The sequence below is a fragment of the Ambystoma mexicanum genome, chromosome 4p, assembly GCF_040938575.1.
Source record: "Ambystoma mexicanum isolate Mex_15411 chromosome 4p, UKY_AmexF1_1, whole genome shotgun sequence".
Classification (NCBI taxonomy): Eukaryota; Metazoa; Chordata; class Amphibia; order Caudata; family Ambystomatidae; genus Ambystoma; species Ambystoma mexicanum.
In genome coordinates this window covers 371,521,156-371,543,489 of record NC_090927.1, presented here as the reverse complement: position 1 = coordinate 371,543,489, position 22,334 = coordinate 371,521,156, and the positions used below count along the sequence as shown (strand labels likewise).

The 22,334-nt window shown below is 45.7% G+C and overlaps 1 long non-coding RNA gene across 1 annotated transcript; it reads right to left on the bottom strand.

Moving 5' to 3' along the window:
* Nucleotides 1-2,889: 2,889 nt before the first annotated feature.
* Nucleotides 2,890-21,160, bottom strand: LOC138453250 (uncharacterized). The gene is made up of 3 exons (XR_011260383.1): nucleotides 21,106-21,160; nucleotides 7,248-7,333; nucleotides 2,890-3,079 (listed from the first exon to the last, which is right to left on the bottom strand). It is a non-coding gene; the product is annotated as an uncharacterized lncRNA (long non-coding RNA).
* Between the last annotated feature and the right edge of the window lie 1,174 nt (nucleotides 21,161-22,334).

Here is a 22,334-nt window from a genome sequence, read left to right as displayed (position 1 = left end):
TTCGCGGGGACCCCCCCCCCGCGACAGACAAGTGCGGCAAGGGGAAAAGCCTAACGGCACAAAAACCCCTTTGGAGTGTAGTTATCCGATGGTGTGGAACGGGCGGAATATCCAAAGTCAGCTGGAATGTGGGATACCGGCAAAATTGACGGTAGAGAGTGGCAAACAAGGTAGAGGGGGGGGGGAGGCCAGAGAGAGAAACTACCAATATAAGGTAAGAGGAAAAAAGGAAGAAGAGCAACCGTGCCCGAGTACAGGAAGGAACACCGGTATGAGATAGAGAGGGCAACAGGAGGAAAATAGGATAGGAGCGGAACTCCGCTAAGCGAGTGTACTGTGGAGCGCTAGCAACGAAGAATACAGAAGTTGCAACGCGCCGAACCGCCGAGCGTGAACAGAGAAGTACACACAGCGGCGGCCATGTTGGAAAGGACAAGAACGTAAACAGCGCTAGTGAGCACAACGTGGCGGCACGGTCTGACGACCGCCACGTTTCCACCTCTTCCATAACCGCCAGAACCCAGCGGTTGTGACAGTGGGAGTGGATGAAGCTGACTAGAGTCTGGATGTATGCATTGAATACTATTGGGGAAAAGGCCAAGGCCTTGGGGACCTCTCAGGGCAAAGGAACAGACATGGACAGGATTCAGGGGAATGGGAAGCAGTAGGGGATTTTATTTTTAATGAACCCCTCCATTTAGGGAATTTTGGGGTTGGCAAAAATAAATACAAGTGCCCAATTACTTTACAGACTATGGGTCTGATTCATGGTATTTTTTGTGGGGTGAATCAGGACTTTGAGGGTCATTCTTCACGCAAAACCCCCTTTGTCAATTCATGGAATCGACTTTGAGGGCTTTTTGTGGACATTGCAGGAACTTTGCACAGGTTCAGTACATCTCTGCGTGCAGTCAATCGCATTGCGATGGACTCCACACAGAGTGTGGGTTTTGCCTACGCAGAGGTCTTAATAGGGAGTGGAGCATGCAGAATGTGGAAGTAAAAGGGAAATTGTGGCCATGTTGAGGGATGGCCTGCGTGATCAAATCGCATGTCCACAACTGCGCAAACGTATTCATGGATCTGACATGCAACGTCACCTTGGGGGAATCAGCATGCAAAGCTTGCAATCTCACAGTCACGTGAACACATGAGTAAAGGCATGAGTAAAGACCCATGCACATAGGAATCAATTGGGAATTTAGGGGTGCTTGTATGCAGCTGGGGTGCCGATTGATGTTAGGGGTGTACATACGCAGGGCAGCGGGGTGCACCCACAGTTTACAGGGGTTTGCATGCATATTTACTGAGGACTGACTACAGTTGTGAAAAATGGTACCCATGTTGAGGGGGTCCTGTGAATAGTTATGGTGGACCCTCCACAGTGTCACCGGGGTGCTCCTTGGTTTCGGGGTTTGCATGCAGTATTGCTGGGGTGCATTACTTCACAGATGAGGATTATGCAAAGGCCGGTATACGTGGCTGGAATTGCTATATGTGGGGGCATGTCATGGGCGTTCTGAGTTACTTTGCAGGATGAATTACAGAAATACGCTGCCCGTGCAGAAAATCTTAAGCGCGCATTGATGTGCAAAGTTTTTTAGGGTGTGCAGGCTTTGCATGGTCAATGCATATTTTTCCATGAATCAGGCCCTGTGTTTTTATCTGGATCTGCGTGATCCGACCACGGCTGATTTTCCCGCAGCTGGAAAGTTTGCACGAGAAATGTACGAACCACCAAAGGTTTTCTCATTTCCCATGCAAACACACGTACACAACACCTACATACCCATACCCCCACCCACACCCACAAAACACCCACGATACACCCCCCACTGACACCCCCCACCCACACCCTCAACACACCCCCACCCACACCCCCAACATAAACATACCCTACTTACCTTTTTTTTCATGCTGAGTCCCTGCAGGGTCCTTTCTTTTTTTTTTATTTTATTTTTTTACGGGGGCTGCAGGGGTTTCTCACTCAACCCCTGCTCACTATACTGTAAAGTGGTAGCATGTTTAGGATTTTTTGCCCATGTAAACTTTTGGATGCAGTCCATTCGTGCAATTCTTTTTTACCCACACTGGAAGCAATGTTGTTAATTTCAAATTTCAACAAAATCACCCTGTATAATTTGGCTATGTGGGAACTAATTAAGGTATTGTTCAGTGAAAATACTAAGGATCTGCTTTGTGTGCCCACCAAATCAATAATGGGAACACTATTCAATCATTAGACTTGATTTGGTTGTAAATGTATATAAATATTTCTGGGTTCATGCTCAGGAAAAAGGACATCAAGGCACAGGTCATCCTTCAGGTAGAGGACAGAAACCATCAGAATACAACACCAGTCATGTATATTCTTGAGGCTGAATCCCTCTATTTTGCATGTCCTTTGTCATAGATCCCAGCCTGTGCCCCTCTCCTGGTCTCCACCAGCAATCATTTCAGCGGTTCCAAACAAGGTAATTGCAGACAGTGTCCCCGATTTCTATTATGTGTCACCTTATCAATATTTCACCACTCCCACAAACATTTCTAAATTATGAAATGCCAGCTTATTTGCTCTTGATAGGGATTGGACAACTATATTCCAACCCCTTATCCAAGGCTGGACCTCTTTTCTTTGATTGGCCCGTTCAGTTGCCAAGCCCATATTTTCAGATGGATGAGACTAGCTGCTTGAATTTACATTTTTACACATTTCAATTTTGCACCTAAAAACTCTAACGTGGCAAATATTTTTAATTTACAGTTTAGAATAACAATATATATTTGCCTCAAACAGTCCTCCATGCTGGACCTAATGAAACATGTTTTGTCTTTTTCATGAATTCCACAAATATGATAAAAGTCAGTATACAACAAAGTTAGACACAGTTATTTACTCCCATAAGCTACTTTATTCCAAAATGTCCACTTCATGATATTTTCTGGAAAGCTTCCATCACATTTCAGATTATAACTTTAGTTCCCAAGGCTGAATTCTTAGTGGAGTAGTCTCAGCAGATCAAGCTATCCACAAGTTCTTCAATGATATTTGGGTCATCTTCCTGCGACATACAGATCTCTGGAAATTGACAAAATATGATGATTAATGTAAATCTATGCAACATAATTACATGCATAAGACCATTACAATCAAACAGCGCATCACGCTTCCCATGGCCAGTATGCAGATCTGGCCTTGGGCCTTGTTGACCCAAGCCTGCAATAAAGTCCATCAAAATTTTGCACAGTCAAAGGCTGGGCTAGTGGAGGATCTGTTTGATTATCTTTAAACGCAGAGAAGATTACCCCACCTCCATACTCATGGGAAATCCTTCAGGACCAGGCCTGTGATCAGCATCTCTGTGCAGACCACAATTGTGGATATTTTTCTCAACAATTATTTGGAGTTCAACCCATTAAGGGCTGACTATCTGTTGACTCAGCGGTTTACTCCTTTGTCAAAAATGAATACAGACTAATCTCTTGCCCTGAACATTCAAAGGATTTGTCTTTCATATAGAGGGCAGACCAGAGGCCTGGCATCTATTGGGGCAAGGTGGCTTTAAATCTCATTGTTAAAGTCAGCTATAATGAACAGAAATTAGTATTTTAAATATCCCAATTTCTTTCTTTAGACATGGGCCTGCATAGATATTTAACCTCAACTCATATGCAATGTTCCCCTGTACCATATCGTCAATTTTCATCTCTTACATCCTGGTATATATTCACATGACTCTGGCAATGGACTTTGGGGCCTCAGTCACTTATATTCAAAAGTAATCCTTTAGGTTTGGGCTTTGCCAATCGCATGCAGAGCCCATTTAATTTGATTTCTCTGGAAACAGCATTTTGATGTTGCAGTTGAGAATGAAATGCTGCCGTTTCAGTTTGGAAGTCATCTCTGTGTGTTTTCAATGCTCTGCATTTTTAGGCCCAATGTAGCCAAATGCAATTTCCTTTTTGTCTGGGGGCCGTATTTGAACTCTAAAATTCACAGTGAAATCTTACTCCACTGCTAGCTAAAGGCATGTTTGGCCTCAGGAATGGTTTTCCACACACCCCTGGTTTGTGGAGAAGAGAGGAAAAGAGAGAAAAGGGTTTCAAAAGGTCAAGAAAAGATCTTCATTGAGAGGAGAACTGTAAGTGAATTAACTAATGTTTTTTAATGGAAATCATTAAACACGCTTTGAGGATGAATAATGGGAATGGAGAATATATTGCTACAAAGTACATCAGTACTTTTCAAATAAACTACTTTGGTCCATACATTCTAATGAACTAATAATCTGCTCTATATCGCTACGCATAAACAGCTATTACTGCAACTCTAGTATCAGTGGGTGCACTATCATACTTTGCATAGCGGGTAGACAGAAATGACCAACAAGAAAAGGTGAAAATCCACACGTATTCCAGACATAAGGTAACAACTGGACGGACCATTGGAGGAGGATAAGGTTGTACTCCCTACACTATCGACCCAAGATTGAATTACCAAACAACACATACACTGACAAATCACATACTACACAGTGCCTGCCAGCGAGCAGATGGACTGAGCTGTGAACTGTTCGCAAAGAGGGATTGCCCCAGCCACTGGCTTTCAATTTAGCTAATCCCAAACCACAATTCTATGAAAGAAATTTTGATAACAAGATTTTGCAGAGCCCTTCACACAAAATGATCCTTGCCACACTATGTCAGCCAATTAAATTGTAGTCTACTAAACAGTGGGCCTCATTACAGGTCGGGCGGTCCGGAATTAACCCGCCGCCACTGTTAATTCCGGACAGCCCTATATCGAGTCCTGCAGGTGGGAGGTGAGGTTCCCGCCCGGTCTGACCTGGCGGGTTTAACACCGCCCACCTGTAGGCGGATGTGGAAACACCAGCACCATCACGTGATGGTGCTGGTGTTTCCACTTCCCAATTCCCACTGAGTCCTATGGGACTCAATGGGAATGGGGATTTACCGAATTCCGCCTCTGGAATTCCCGGGACACCAGGGTCGTAATGCCCTGGTATTTCCGGGAGTCACAGAGGCGGAATGGTAATACGAGTCCAGCAGCAACCGAGGCGGTAAAACCGCCTGGTTACCGCCGGACTCGTAATGAGGCCCAATGTATTAAAGAGGACATTCAAAAAGATAATGAAAGGGTGACCCCTCACACTTGTGCACTCAATGCCTGTGACCAGTCATTCAAAAAAACTGCTTATTTAATGAAATAACTTGCTATGAGAAGGTTACATCATAATTATCAGATGTGCAGTTATGCAATCATAATCAGCCATTGCATACAATGCAGCAAGAAACAGCCAACAATAACCTCTTGGTGCATGTGTCTCTTATTCTGCCAAACAATGACTTTCTCTAGCCTAGTTACACAATATCTGGCTCTAGCCAGGTTAATTCCTGACATTCAGTTTGTGGTATCTTTTGTTTGCTTACAGTTTCTTTATAACATACAGTAAAAATGGTTACATTCTATGACTAGGAATTTAGATTATAGAACAATCCGTGAGTTTTTGGTCTTAGATTGAATGTTTCATCCTGTCAATGAGCGTTGCATTGCTAGAGCTAAGCGCAGTGCCACTCATACCACGTCTGGGATAAGATTGAGTGTATTTCTATATACACTAACACAATTTGTTCATGGTATTACCTAGGGAGTCTTCTGTGTAGCTATAAGAAAGGTACTCCTGCAGAGGCGTTGCTAGGGGGGGGGGGGCTAAGGGGTCTATAGCCCCTGGTCTTTTGGTTGTAGCCCCGGATAGAATCTCAGGAGCTACAATCAAAAGGCTAGCTAGTCCCGAATCCCGACAGGTCCGACATTAGCTTAGCTTATCCCTGGGTCTTTTCCAGTCCTAGAAACACCCCTGTACTCCTGTTTGTTCAACAGGTCTGTAACAGTATGCCTCCTGGATTAAGGTGGGTCTGTGCTTCAGGTTTCTCAAAAAGAGCTGTGAACACATTGTGTAACTTCTCCTAAAAGGTGGCGGTGTTCCACTCAGTCATTCTGAAGATGAAACATTCAATCTAAAAACTCACTGATTGTTTTATAATATACATTTCTAATCATTGAATGTAAACATTTGTACTGTATGTTATAATGAAACTATAAGCAAACAAAGGATACCACAACTGAATGTCAGGAATTACATTCGAAAATACCCTATCTAAACATTTAATACACCCTATGTAGGCATGTATACGGCGTGAAAAATGTGAATTAGCTAGATAATCAGTGAACAGTTTCTAAGCAGTTTACCCAATGCTTAGGGAATAAATACCTGCCTCTGGCACAGATATTTGTTTTAATGCTTGGAGACAATTATTTAAATATTACAGCTTCTGGATGCATGCTTGAGAAATGTTAAGCAAGCGTTTCTTTGGGTCTAAGATGAGCCTGCATGGGAGGGTGGTTTGTAACCGATTACAATAGTCTCAATTCCCATGAACGAGGCTCACGTCAGAACTACCTGATGGATGGTTTAGAGGACAGGAGGGAATATTTAGAGCAAAAACAATTCAAACTGATGCACTAGACTGCTGTATTAACTGGGAAGCAACATTTGCATTTCACATTATATCCAGATTCTATACAAATGTTGTTTGGTGCATATATATGCATCAATTGCTTTGATATTATTACTGATGCTCGACCAGCAGAAATAAGCCTTCTGTACCAAAGTATTGACATCACGGGCGCTTCCTACCCCACTTTGTCTTTGGTAGGAGGTGAAGCTTGTCTCCAAAACTCATGCATGACAAATATAGATGTGTACTTAGCAAAATGAGAACAATAGACAAAAAAAGAAGTGACTAGTGCCATCTTTAAGACATCTAGGATCAAGGACCTACAATATGTGGGTTCAGAAGTCTTAGTGGCACCTTTGTCTGAGCATTGCAAACATGCATTCCAATGACATTAGATGGTAAATACTGAGATTGGCTTAATCTTAAAGTGTTGGCCAGTTTGTGCTGGTTCTGTGCCCTTTTTAGTCTTACTAAAATGTTCTGTTATTGTAGATGTTAGTTTTCCACCAATTGTAAACACATGTATTGAACTAGGCTAACAATTAAGATAACAGATTAATAATCAGACTGATTGTAAACAAATTACTTCTGCCCTGCAGGAGTACAAGGGTGTGTTGTCACAAAGACACTGATTTAGCTCTCACACCGCTACAAAACAAGAGTGATTCCAATCATCAAGATGAAACAGGCACAGTAAAGAAATATACCTCCTTCGCCTTATGTGGTATTGTAGACTAAGAGAAGCTACACTTTCAAGTGGGGTGTGGTAGCATTCCGATGTCCAATCAAGGTTCTATAAAAAAAGTATATACTTTAATTAAACACCCCATATGCAATTATAACGAAACAGAAAAATGCTACACAAAATTCACCCCATTGGAAAGAACGCAGAATATGCAAAGATAAAAAGATGCAGCTCTCTGGATAGTGAAATAGAGCTAAAAGGCAATGAAAAGCCACAATGTTCTCAAAAAGGGTATGTTCTTGTGCGGTTAGGGATTAAGGTAACCTGACCAGTCTCTAGGGCAGAGGTCTTCAAACCGTGGGGCACGCCCTCATTCCTGGGCAGTGTGAGACCTCAGCCTGAAATAAAAAAAAATAAAAAACTTTATTTTTGTAAATGGAGGAAATGGGCAGGAGCGGCTCACAGGGTCAGACTGGAGCATAAAACTGTCTTGGGCACCATTGATAAAGTGGACACAGTTGCAAATGGCAATTCATTCCTTTAGTGACAGACTGTTTAAATAGTACCCAAGAGGGGGTTGTTAAAATGTAAGCAAATTGTGATATTTAAAGCATATTTATTCAACAACATTGGTCAAAACTACTATCTGCATAGTGAAGTAAAACATCATACTCAACATCTTGACTAGTTACCTACTGTTTATTATTTTTTAAATGTTTTTATTATTTTGCTTTAGCTGAATGATCAACTTTACAAAAAACATTTTCATAAGAATCATGAATACATAAAAGAATTAAAGAATGACAAAATATCACATTATTACATTATCACAACACACAATCACACAATCACACACAATTCTTAAAACATTCTAAGAGTATCTTCTAAATAATTCACAGTTAAGATCAATATATCTAGTCCAATTTCAATACATATAAAAAGTTTAAGACAGCAATTCGTATTGTTAGTTTTTGTCCCAAGAACTGATTTTCCCGCAATTCTTCTTTCGCAAAGCTTTGCCGATATTCACGTAGGCATATGTCACAATGTTTCTTTGGATGTTACAACACTGCAGAAGCAGCATACATTCTCACAGTCCCAAATCTTCTTCCGGCGGTTTTGAATGTCTTTACTAGGCCATACATTGAACCGAAATCTCATAAATGTGCTTCTATGTCGAGATGAAGGTGGCTTTTGGAAATATAATTCTACCGTGCTATGTTTTTTCAATTCAAATGGATTATTTCTATAATCTTTATATTTTAAACATTTCTCTCGAGTGGAGATCCAATCCATTTCAAATAATTTCATTTTGACTCTGCCAGGATTTTCTATCAGAATTTGAGTTGTTACTTCTATCCCACACAAGGAACATATGATTGTGTCTCTCCATCTGCTCACAAATGTATGTGTTGTTGTAAATATATATTTAGATAAGATACTCAACAACATCTTCGAATCCGGAGCAATTCAACATTTTCTAAAAAGTGAGATTAGTAGCCACCTATATCTCGTGAATAATGAAATGAATCCACATTCACATCATACTCACACTATTGGGATACAATTTGGAAGACCTAAAATGTGCCTCCAGTACCGTCCTTCAAACGTCATCATCATCTCTTCGCTAAACCTGGGCTTGTTTTTGGCACAATACAACAAAATAGGGCTAGCTTTCTGCTTGAAAAACGTAATGATGGGTTCAAGAGTAAACTTCCCATATTTAGTACAATGACCAATTGGGATATTGCTGTTTTCAGTTTCATATCTAAATTCACAAAATATTCCTTATTGGCTTCATTTTTGCTAATCACCACACCAAGATATCTATTTTGATATCCATTTTCTAAAATGACATTCTGTAAAGACCATCTTTTTGTGAATTTGTTTCGTCTATTCCTTTTACATGTCCTCACTTTTGCTTTACTCAGATTAATTGTCAAGGCGTTTTGCTCAACATAAATTGAAAGTGCCTTCAGCAACCGTTGTAGGCCTTGTGGCGTTTTAGACATTAAAACAAGGTCATCTGCGTAGAAGAGGGAAGGATTTCGATGCCCATTCATTTGAGGAGCATCATGAATTACATTTTCAAAGTCTCTTGACATACATGAGATAAAAAAATTAAACAGTCAAGTCTCCTTGTAAGGAGATTTGTATTCTGATCTGAGTATCCGTGTGTAGCATTTCAATCAGTTAACACAGATTAGATGGACAATATGCTTTCCTCAATTTGCAGAATAGTATTTCTCGTGAAACAGAATCAAAAGCAGACTGAAAGCCTACGAAGTCCATATAGAGAGGTAAGTTAGAATTGACATGATTATGCTGAATATCAGCAATGGTATACAAGTTAACAGAGGTACCTAATCCTTGAACAAACTCAGTTTGGAAACAATTGCCTTGATGGCATTGTATAGACCAATGATTAAATTCATGCAAGATGATTCTTGTCCTGGAGCGTCAAGAAGGGCGATTGGTCGATAGTTGGCTGGACAGGACCGATCACCCTCTTGAATATAGGTACAATTATTGACTACCGCTATGATTGAGGTATATTTCCAGAGACTAATACAGATATAAAGATATTATACAATATCCTTGCCCATGCTTGTGGACTACCTTTAAACATTCAATTATTAAGACCATTATGGCCAGGAGCCCGAGAATTACTTGATTTAATTAAGTAATTCACTATGTCTTCATCAACAATCGCAAGGCGAAAGCAGGTTGTACGAGTTCTACAACTGTGTTTGCCAGCTTCCAGTGGTCGTGCGTATAGGTTAGCATAATGTTGACTCAACCTTTCGTTAAACACTCCATTTATCTGGACAGGGAGCTGGATGTTATGCGTTGCTAAATTGAGATAGCCCCAAATTTGAGCTACATTCTTTTCACTAGTTGCCCTAAGCATTGCTTCACCATCGGCTTTATATAGTTCTAATCTCCTAGATCACATCCAGTTATTATATTGGCATTTCAGTGTCTTTAAAAATTCCGCTCTTAAATGGGTATGTTTTTGCAGTACCAATGATCTCTGTTGCCTCAACTCTCTCTTTCGATCTTGGGTGGCTATATCAAATCAGTGTCTATTTTTATAGTTATAACCCACTTTTGTCTTAGTGTTGATTTTGAATATCTGTAGGGCATTCACATAGTTATCGCCCCACATCATCAACTTTTTATCACCTTGGTGTAGGCATTCATAAGTTCTCATTCAATCGATATAGTGTTTATCTGTTCCATTTAAATCGCGTTCTGGCATTATAAACTTGTAACTGCCCATGATATTGCATGTGTTTGTTATCTGCTTGTATTCCTTGTAATAGCCATTGGAATGATAGCAGATTGTGATCACTGTGACTCTGTGAGAGTATCTCAAACTTTTCAATTTGAGTAAAAGTGTTTGAATCCGCATATACATAATCTATAATGACTTACTTGACCCTTGTGACCATGTTGACGCAGCTGGCACATCACCATTGATTGCTCCATTAAACATATGCAGATAATGCATTTCCATAAGAGTTGTCCACCTAATCAGTGCTGCACAGCTTTTATTTCTAGAATCATTCAAACATTGTAAATTGATATCTCCTGCTATAATAATGTTTGGGATTTCAGGGGATGTATAAACAATGTTTAATAGTTCTTCAATATCACTAAAAAATGTATTATCAATCATGGCCAAAGCATTTCTATATATGTTACATACAGAAATTACACCACCAAATCCAACAATTTTAACTAATTGTATATGATTATTCGGTGCAGTCCAAGCATGTAATTCTAGTCGTAGGCCATTTTTGATGGCTATCATGAGCCCTAATGTAGGACAGCCTTTATTCTTTTTGCAAGCTGGGATTAGATTGATTTCGTGATTATATCAAGCTGGTTGTTCAAGTAACCAAGTTTCTTGAAATATCACTATATCAAAAGATCTAATCAAATCAATGCTTTCACTGATCAAATGGGCAAACCCTTGAGTATTTCAACATGCAACACTTATCAATGTGCTTGAATTGGTTGTCTCTAGTTAATAATTTGGAGTCGTGCTCCTTTGATCAAATGAGTATTTGTCTGCTTTTGTCTGAACACAATTTCCAAAACGAGATTCCTTATCACACTTCCGGAATTGGACACATTCTCTCTCAGTTATCTGGTTTCAGCTATTAGCAGGTGTATTCAAAATTGTGAGATGTTGTGCTATTATGAATCCCATCTGGAATAACTCAATTTTAGCTAACCAGATGGTATTCCTTTTCACACTTAAGTGTATCCACAGCCTCACTTTTGACAAGTCCTGGCCATTTATAAACACTACCTGCTCTATGTCGGATGAAGATATATCTTCTCATTTTTTTAACTTCAGAGAATATAATTAAGATGCTAGAAAAACATAAATCATAAGAGGTAAATGGGGCAGGGCAACACTTCATTATCAGACGATGACAGTGATTTCTACAGTTTATATTTGCAAAGCTAACTTTATAAACATCCTTGTCAGTTATAGGTTTCACACTTAGTTATTTCTGACTAAGCCCTGTAGGCTTAGAGCAAGTAATAGAGGATTTATTACCTTGACAATGGACATGAATAGGCACCTTTTCACTTATTTCCACTGGTGTGTTCCCCAGAAACTGTGTAGGTGCTATGTGATGAATTTTTGTTTGTAAATATTTTTCATTTGATTTACATATCCCCACTCTCAGTTGTGGAAACCATGTATCTTTTGTTTGTACAATCACCTTTTCATTGTGCACCCCTTGATTTACATTACATTCTTGTTCCAATTTTTCTTGTGTCTGGAGCATTAGCTTATTTTGAGATTGTTCATCTTCAATAAGATTAACTAAATCATTTAGTGGATGATGAGGTGCCAGAGTTTTAAAACCAGAGCTAGTTTTCCTTTGATTAACAATCGTCACCGTTTTATATTTTGCTAAAACAGCTGCACTTGCAATCTTATTTCCAGCTTTGGGAATCTGTGTTTTACACACAGATAGGCCGATTCATGGAATTAATGTGCGCCGAAAATTTCGGCCCAAGTGTGCGAAAACGTGCGATTCGCAGTGAAAGAGCGAAAATCGCAGTGCAAGTGTGAATATCGCAGAGAAACCATCGCACATCTATTCATGGAAGTCCGTGCGCGAGTAAAATCAGGGATGTGCGCTGAAAAAGTGTGCGGCGCATGCCAGCGCACAGGTCATCTAACGGCGTTCGCTAAGGCCACAGCGAAAGCGCACATAGCGCGGCGCACATAACAAATGTAGGCGGAACACGGGGCGTGACATGCGGAATGGGGAACAACTTGTGAAAATGTGGGCATCACGGGGGAAGTACAGGAGGCAAGTGCATGGAACGCCCACACGCTCGCCTACAACACGTATTCATGGAATCGAATAGGGCAAACCAGCCCACGGGCAAAGACGCGCACAGGCCCATACACGCCCGCCACACAAAAGCACAAGGTAGCGTCCTTGCGCATGAAAAAAATGTGCGCTAAAATGTGCGCTAACAAAAAGCATGTATACACAGCTCTGATGAATGTCCCATACTGTGGGCCTCTAGGACAAATGACGTGCAAAGGGGTACGCGACAAACACGGACACCCGCTGTGTGAATAATATCATGTGCGTGTATTCCGTGGGTGCGCAGGAAGTTTTACACGCGATCGGGCGTGGGGGAGCGGGGTACGTGTATTTCAGTGGGTCATGGGAAGTTTAACACGCGATCGGGCCTGGGGGAGCGGGGTACGTTTATTTCAGGGGCTCGCGGGATTTTTAACATGCGATCGGGCCTGGGGGAGCGGGGTACGTGTATTTCAGGGGCTCGCGGGAAGTTTAACACGCGATCGGGCCTGGGGGAGCGGGGTACGTGTATTTCAGGGGCTGGCGGGAAGTTTAACACACGATCAGGCCTGGCGGCGCGGGCTATGTGTATTTGAGGGGCTCGCGGGAAGTTTAACACGCGATCGTGCCTGGGGGAGCGGGGTACGTGTATTTCAGGGGTGCGCGAGAAGTTTCACATGCGATTGGCCTGGGCACGTGTATTTCAGGGGTGCGCGAGAAGTTTTACACGCGATTGGCCTGGCTACGTGTATTTCAGGGGTGCGCAAGAAGTTTCACACGCGATTGGCCTGGGTACGTGTATTTCAGGGGTGCGCGAGAAGTTTCACACGCGATTGTCCTGGGTACGTGTATTTCAGGGGTGAGCGAGCAGTTACACACGCGATTGGCCTGGGTACGTGTATTTCAGGGGTGCGCGAGAAGTTTCACACGCGATTGGCCTGGGTACGTGTATGTCAGGGGTGCGTGAGAAGTTTCACACGCGATTGTCCTGAGTACGTGTATTTCAGGGGTGCGCGAGAAGTTTTACACGGGATCAGGACTGGGGGAGCGGGTACGTGTATTCCAGGGGCTCGCGGGTGGTTTTACACGCGATCGGGCCAGGGGGAGCAGGGTACCACTCACCGTCTGCCTTGCGTGTAGACGAACGCGTAGCCAACACCCACCCGCTGTGAAGTAATAGCGTGTGAACCCCAACGCCTGGAAAACACACACACCACACCCCACGAAAAGCACGTACAGAGCAATGGAAATCCACGTGGGATCTTCAAGCCCTGCCAGGGCAACGCCCATGCGTGATACGTCACAGACACGCTTAAGCGCTAAGGGCCTTTGGTCCAATGAAATCGCGTATGCGTGCTGACGCGCTTACGCGCTAAGGGCCTTTCCTCGAATCACATGCTAACGTGCAGAATTTTCACGTGCCAAATCACTCCGTATCAAGCTGGCCACGCGTATGCACACGGAAGACCAAGCTCCTGCCCAGAAGGTCGAATTACTGCCCACCAGAGCCCCGAGCACGCTCCCACCTGCCATCTGCTGCTGCCGACTGCCTGCTGCCCACATGCCCTGCTATTTGCTGCCTGCACATCAGCCAAGGGTGCAGTTGCTGTGACCACCCATGCTGGAATTGAAGACTCCCGACTGGGATTCCATCGCTCCACAGCCCAGCCCCAGGACCCAGTTGCCCACCCACTCCTGCCTCTGGGGTTGTCATGTCGGGCACAACACCATCTGGCAGCACTGGCAACCCCCAGCCAAAGAGGCAGAGGGCCACCAGCTTCAGTGCCACCGAAGTTGGTGTCCTGGTGGAGCAAGTCCTGGGGCAGTATGATGCCCTCTTCGGAAGTATGCGCGCCGACAAGGAAGGACGGACCAGGATCTGGACGGACATTGTGACTGCCATCAACACGGAGGGGGTGGCAGTCCGCGACTATGAACATGTCAAGAAGCGCTGGGATGACTACAGGGCCAGGACCCTCAACAAGGCCCGGCGCCTCGTGAAGCCAGCGGATGGTAAGGGGCGCCGGGGCCACCTGTCGGAACATCAGATGAGGGTCCTGGTACACGTATCCCCAGCGCTCCATGGCCAGGTCCTTGAGAGGCAGACCCGTCTGGAGTCGAGCGGTAAGTGTACATGCATGCTGATTGTAAGCTGTGCGTGTGGTGGTGTGCCTGTAGTGTGCAGGTTGCACATGTGTTTTTGGAGGGCCATGTATGGATGTGTACGTACAGGGCCGTGGGCCTAACACATGCGAGTCCTCTCTTGTGTGAGACACATGGATGGTGCATGTGTGTGTAAGCTTGCATGGCAAATGCAGATGTTTGAGCACACATGTTTGAATGACTGTGTATGTAAGTTGTCATGGTTGTGGTGTGGCACATGGTTGTCGGTTCCAGCTGCATGTATCTGCACCATGTACATATGCCTGTGTGTGTATCTGACAAGGGTGCAACAGTGATGCAACATGGATGCTTGAGACACTGATATGTAGAAGACTGATTGCCCGATGTGACATGGGTGCAAATCTCATCACTGCGACAGTTAGTGGAGGTGTACACATGCATGCAGGTGTGGTGGCGTGAGTGCATGTCTACTGCACTTCCTGTGTTTCATGTGATGTCTGGCTCACCTTTGGCTGCTCATGCTGTTGTATGTGTATGGATGTTGCTGCCTGTTTCCATATGGCTGTGGAATTGCTCATGTGTGTGAGTTGACATGCCATGTGTGTTGGGGATTGTGATGCCATGTCTGAAGTCTGACACTGCCACTCATGTGCAACTGTCATGTGTGTATCAGTCCATTGTACAGTGTCCTGATGCCTGTCTCCTATCTCTCCCTGTCTGCAGCGTCAACTGATGAAGAGGGCGGAGAGGGTGCTATGGAGCACAGCGGCAGGGATCACACCACCAGCCGGAGACGCAAGGCCTGGCTCCCCTCCCAGATTGTCATCTTGTCGGGGAGTGAGGAGTCCGGTGCCGCGTCCCAGGCCGCAGCTGCCGGGGGAAGGTCCAAGAGGCGGAGGTCGGAGTTGGACTCCTTGGCAGCAGAAGGGGCAGCTGAGACCCCACAGGGTCCGACGGCGGAAGATGGTACGGAGTCATCCAGGTTGGTGGGGGCGTTGGGGGAGGAGGAGGCCGTGCAAGGGACAGAGACGGGGTCTGGAGGTGGGGATTCCACTGGTGCTAGTGGTCCAAAGCAGGGGCAGGGACAGGAGGCAGCACAGGCCACTGCGGAGGTGCCTGTGTGTAATCCTGTCCCCGATCCTGTGACTGCATCATCTCGCACCAGCAGGGATGCCTACGTCCAGTCCCGTTTTCAGGGAGGGGATAGCCGCACAACAACTGGCCTTCCTCTCCCTGCAGACGTGGCTATCTGGGACCGGGTTGAGCCTGTCCTGAGTGTGATGGCGACGCGTCAACGGGCCATGCGAGGTGACCTGCAGTCTTTTCATGCGGAGACTTCAGGTCATCTCGTATGGCTCGTTGACCGCGTCAGCCTACTGGGACAGGTCACCCAGGCCGGAATCCTCCGTTTACTTGAACTTGCTACGACCCCCTCCTCACCTGAACCACCTATGCGCCAGTCGTCCTCCGTGCCATCTTCCCACCCATGTATCAGCTGGGTGCCCTGTGGAGCTGCCTCTGACCGTGCGGCCAGGCTGGTGGAGGACACATCGCTGCCACAGTCGGGAGTCAGACGTCCAGCACGGGTGGCCACCTCGACAACTGCACCCCAGCCGGAGGAGGATGTGCAGGCAGCAGGAGGCAGGGCACAGGCACAGGCACAGCAGCAGCAGCAACAAGGTGGGAGCCATGATGGCTCAGGGCCTTCGGCATCGGAGGGGCAGGCATCGGCCGGAGGGCAGGAGGACCCAGGAAGGGAAGTGTCTTCTCATGGCGGTTGGGCCATGCCATAGATGCGGAGCGGCAGTGGGCGGAAGAGGCACGGCTCACGATGGTCAGGGCAGAGAACTCCATGTGGAGGGCCCTGAGGCGGGCCGAGTGCCTCAAGGCCATTCGCAGGGACTTGGGGGTCCGGATGTCATCGTCCCTGCGAACCCTCGGGGCCATGGAAGTGGACCGCCTCCGGGACATCGAGAAGGAGTTCGATGATGCCCTGGCCCGGGAAATCAGGAAGTGAGCCGTCGGACTAGCCCGCTGCCATTGTATATAGTTAGTGTTAGCTTTCCTTTTGGTTTTCATTTCATTTGGGGCGCTTGGACAATGCCCCACCTTTTTGTATATAGTTATTTTCGTAGGTAGTTTCTTAGGTAGGTTTCTCTTTCGTCGGCCTCATGGACCCTTGAACATTGCTTGTAAATAGTTGGACATTGGATTCATGTGGACTTATGATTTGGATTTCACCATGGAGCAATGGATTTTACTTTTTACGTTTCCTTTGGATTTGATTTGGTGGACGGAAAGTTTGGACAATGGATCATTAGGATTTCTTTGGATTGCTTATACTTTTCATTTTCTTATTTTTTTTTACTTGCTTTTCATTTCATGTTTGACTTTTTCTATGATTTCATTTCATTGCATTGATGTTGGTCATAAAACATTTTTATATTTTACTTCCATGTGTGTGATTTGCTCATTGGGTTCATGCATGTCAAAATGTGGGTTTACAGTATCAATGGCAACCGGTGTGTGTGTGTGACGGACATGTGTTGATGTACATAGTTGACTTCTGTCTTGAGATGGCCAAGTCAGTGTGGGGTGGATTGGGAAGATCATTGCGTGTCAAGGCTGGGGTGGTGTTCTGTGGTATTTTGGTGGACATGAAGCCCATGATTGTGCATCTTCATGTCATGTTGGGGGGGACATGAGTGGGGGCCTGCTGGCAGGTGCCCCTGACTGCTGGGGGGTGGGGGTGCAGGGGGACATGTGTGGGGGCCTGCTGGCAGGTGCCCCTGACTGCTGGTGGTGGGGGTCCAGGGGGACATGAGTGGGGGCCTGCTGGCAGGTGCCCCTGACTGCCAGGGGGTGGGGGTGCAGGGGGACATGTGTGGGGGCCTGCTGGCAGGTGCCCCTGACTGCCGGGCGGTGAGGGTACAGGGGGACATGAGTGGGGGCCTGCTGGCAGGTGCCCCTGACTGCTGGGGGGCGGGGGTGCAGGGGGATATGTGTGGGGGCCTGCTGGCAGGTGCCCCTGACTGCTGTGGGGGTGCAGGGGGACATGTGTGGGGGCCTGCTGGCAGGTGCCCCTGACTGTTGGGGGGTGGAGGTGCAGGGGGACATGAGTGGGGGCCTGCTGGCAGGTGCCCTTGACTGCTGGGGGGTGTGGGTGCAGGGGGGACATGTCTGGGGGCCTGCTGGCAGGTGCCCCTGACTGCTGGGGGGTGGGGGTGCAGGGGGACATGAGTGGGGGCCTGCTGGCAGGTGCCCCTGACTGCTGGGGGGTGGGGGTGCTGGGAGACATGAGTTGGTGATCATATTGCAATGTGACATGTGGCTTGGCTGGGGGGCATGCCCATGGTGGATGGGCCGCCTGCCGGACATGACCAGGGGTGCAGGGTAGTCCCCTGTGGTGTGGGCTGCCTGCAGGGGCCATGGAGGGGGTAGAGGGGACACCTGGGAGGACCCACACTGCCAATTCACGTGTAAAACTTCCCGCGCACCCCTGAAATACACGTACCCAGCCCATTCGCGTGTGAAACTTCACGCGCACCCCTAAAATACACGTACCCAGGCCAATCGCGTGTGAAACTTCCCGCGCACACCCGTAATACACGTACCCAGGCCAATCGCGTGTGAAAATTCCCGCGCATCTCCGTAATACACGTACCCAGCCCATTCGCGTGTGAAACTTCCCACGCACCCCCGTAATACACGTACCCAGGCCAATCGCATGTGAAAATTCCTGCGCACCCCTGAAATACATGTACCCCAATCGCCCATGGCCTATCGCGTGTGAAACTTCACGCGAACCCCAGGAATACACGTACCCCACTCGCCCAGGCCCTTTCGCATGTGTAAGTTCCCGCGCACCCCTGAAATACACGTACCCCACTCGCCCATGCCCTTTTACATGTGTAACTTCCTGCACACCCGTGATATAAACGTACCCAGCCCTTTCGCATGTGGGACTTCACGTGCACCCCTGAAATACACGTACCCTGCCCATTCACGTGTAAAACTTCCTGCGCACCCCTGAAATACACGTACCCAGCCCATTCGCGTGTGAAACTTCACGCGCACCCCTGAAATACACGTACCCCACTCGCCCATGGCGTATTGTGTGTGAAACTTCACGCGAACCCCAGGAATACACGTACCCCACTCGCCCAGGCCCTTTCGCGTGTGTAACTTCCCGCGCACCCCTGAAATACACGTACCCAGCACAATCGCGTGTAAAACTTCCCGCGCACCCCTGGAATACACGTACACCGCTCCCCCAGGCCTGATCGCGTGTAAAACTTCCCGCGCACCCCTGAAATACACGTACCCAGCCCGATCGTGTGTAAAACTTCCCGCGCACCCCTGGAATACACGTCCACCACTCCCCCAGGCCCGATCGCGTGTAATACTTCCTGAGCACCCCTGAAATACACGTACCCAGCCCGATCGTGTGTAAAACTTCCCGCGCACCCCTGGAATACACGTACACCACTCCCCCAGGCCCGATCGCATGTAATACTTCCCGCGTACCCCTGAAATACACGTACCCAGCCCATTCGCGTGTGAAACTTCCCGCGCACCCCTGAAATACACGTACCCAGGCCAATCGCGTGTGAAACTTCCCGCGAACCCCAGTTATACACGTACCCCGCTCGCACAGGCCCTTTCGCGTGTGGAAGTTACCGCAAAACCCGTAATACACGTTCCCCGCTTGGCGTTTGCTGTTTGGCAGTCCGGTAAACTGGTTTTGGGTTGTCGCAGACCTTTGCGCTGGATTGGGGATTTTGATGGCTTTTCCTTGCGCAAGGGCGTTCTTGGGGGCGTAACTGCCGCTGCTGCAGGGTCGCTGCTGTACTCTGCTGGTTTTGGAGGCTAAAATCCAGGAATATGCTGTGCGCTGAAATGGATTTTATTGCACGCGGCTGGCGCAGTCTATCGCACGGGAACACTGTGCGCCAGCCGCCTGCGCCACTTTTGTGCGAATTTCCATGAATTACCCTGAGATTGTTTAACCTGCGAAGACGTTCCTACTTTAACTGCTTTTTCATTTTTTTTTTCTTTTTTCTTTTTTTGCATTATTTCAATTCGGTCTTGTTTACCTTCATTTTCATTGTTTTTTCTTGCATTAGTAAAATACGAATGAGGTTTTACTGCTTGTTTTGATTTATCTTTTTTGTTGGTCTTATTCTCTTGGAGGTTACTAATTTGCACAGGTTCCTCTGAAGCACTGCAATGAACTACAGAGCACACTGCCTCCTCTGAAATAATATGCAAAATGATAGGAAGAACCCCGGGGTTCATACTCAGCGTCTCCTTTAAAGAAGGAGTTGCTGCTTTCTGATGAAACTCAGAAGTGACAATATCTCTTTCTAAAGGAGTTCTGCCATTCTGTATATTGGCAGTTCTTTTTTGCATATCCTTCATCCATACCAATAGTTGTTCTATTTGCACGGCTTGTTTTGTAATTTTACCATCCATAGTATCAAATATTTTAAACAAAGACTGAATCGTCGAGTGCATAGCCATTAACGTGATCTCTATTAATGATGGTTGAGCTGTTGTGTCTTTATTTTGATTAGATATAGATATTGATAATTTGGCATCTGCTTTACTTCTACGAGGAGTAGGTTGGATGAAGGATGCCAATAGTGAATTACATTTAGATGTTTCAAATATGTCTGGCGTATGCGAAAGTGCAGTTGACTGATGCATCATACTGCTGCCACACAGGGATATAAAAGATGAAGGTTTTCTAACAATAGTTGTGTTATCTTGCAGCAAATACTGAGACTCTGCTAGCCGGTTCACCTGTGTTGATGTTTGGTCGGGAATATCATTAATATATAGTTCGTTTGTCAAAAGACATCTTGCATGAAACTTTCAGCAACCACAATAGTTTCAACATTCTCTTGAACCAGCTCAATGGCAGGCTCAACCAAGATAGGTGTAATAGTAGTATTTATGCTTGCCAGAATAACTGAATCAGTAATAGATTCCCGATCAAGCAAAAATCTATTTTCATTTATCTGTGTGGAGCACGTGACCTCGAGTTCTGCAACAGTGTGAGTACTAAAGCAATAAATTTCTGATTGATCTGACTTAATTGCATTGTGTAAGGTACAGAATTCGCAAATATCTACATATATGGCATTAGATGTTTTAGATTTTTTTGCCAACAAGGTTATGGGTGACATTTTTGTTGTAACGCTCTTTGGGACTGCGGACGCCCTTGTGACAACTGTACGTGATGACATACTGAGTATGAAAACAATTCAAAAGGAAACACAATTGTACTTAAAGTACCAATCACCTCAAGTGGAACAATAATAGATTGCAATGCCAGCAGGTTTCTCCAAACTGTCTGCTCGCTACTCAATGCTCACGTCGCAGCGATGCAGCAAAGCAGTCTACCTCAGACTTCCTCCTGACTTCATGACTTCACGAATGCGCACGCACAATGCGCATGCACGTGAAAGTTATTTGAAGTGAGGTAGGCGAGGCTGGGCACGACAGGGTGGAGATGCCACAGGAAAAATGTGCCCAATCCACTTGTAAAAGCTCTATGAAGCACGTCAGTAGTTCAGTATTCCAGCAACACAAAATAACGCCCTCTGAAACAAACGAAAGCAGGATAAGGTCAACTTGAGTCACTGTAATATCTCATTCCTTAGGCATTTCTTCACCACCAGTGCCATAGTCAGCATAAATTCAATTTGGACGCACAAAGAGAACCAGAATTCCACGCAGCAAAGCAGCTTACCTCAGACTTCCCCCTGACTTCACGAAAACGATCGCGCAGTGCCTGTGCACGTGAAAGTTATAGGAAGTGAGGTAGGCGAGTCTGGGCACCACAGGGCGGACATTCCACAGGAAAAATACACCCAATCCACTTGTATAAGTGCAACAAAGCCCGTCAGTAGTTCAGTAGTCCAGTGTTCCAGCAACCCGAAATAACGCCCTTTCATACTTCCTCCTGACTTCACGAATAAATCTACTGTTTATTCATTGGAGATAGTGTCACTGAGGGATGGCTTTTGTGTTATCAAACAATGTTAATGATTGATTTTTTTTTATACACTTTTATTTCATGATTCAACTGTACTGACAATCTGTCTGTCATGTTATATATCATTGAATGGCACCTGATGAAGCGAAATTTTCCCCAAACGCGTTGTGCTGATTAAATTTGATTATAAAGGAAGATTGGAACACAGAATTTACATCCTACTTGTATCATTATTATATTTTGTTCAAAAGGAATATTTGAAAATGCTATGAATTGATGTGATTTACTTTGCTAGCTTGCAAAAAAAAACGTATTCCATTTTGGCTGATGCGTTCAGCAATAAGGGGTGCAGACGACCGGGGTGTCCAATACACTTCGGACACCAACTATTTGCATCTATTTCCCAACAGTTTTGTAATGTATATTGCACTGAAAATGAAGGGCCCAATTCATGACAAAATGTGATTTATCCTGCAAAGGCTGCGCGCCCAGAGAATGACAGTGTGTGTTCATGGAATGTCCTGCCCAACGTAACTGCATACACAACTCGCGGCTGGAATTCCCCTGACACGCCCCGATGCAAAGCAAAAACCGACAGAACAGCTACCTTTGCCCCCGGGCAAGAACACAAGCA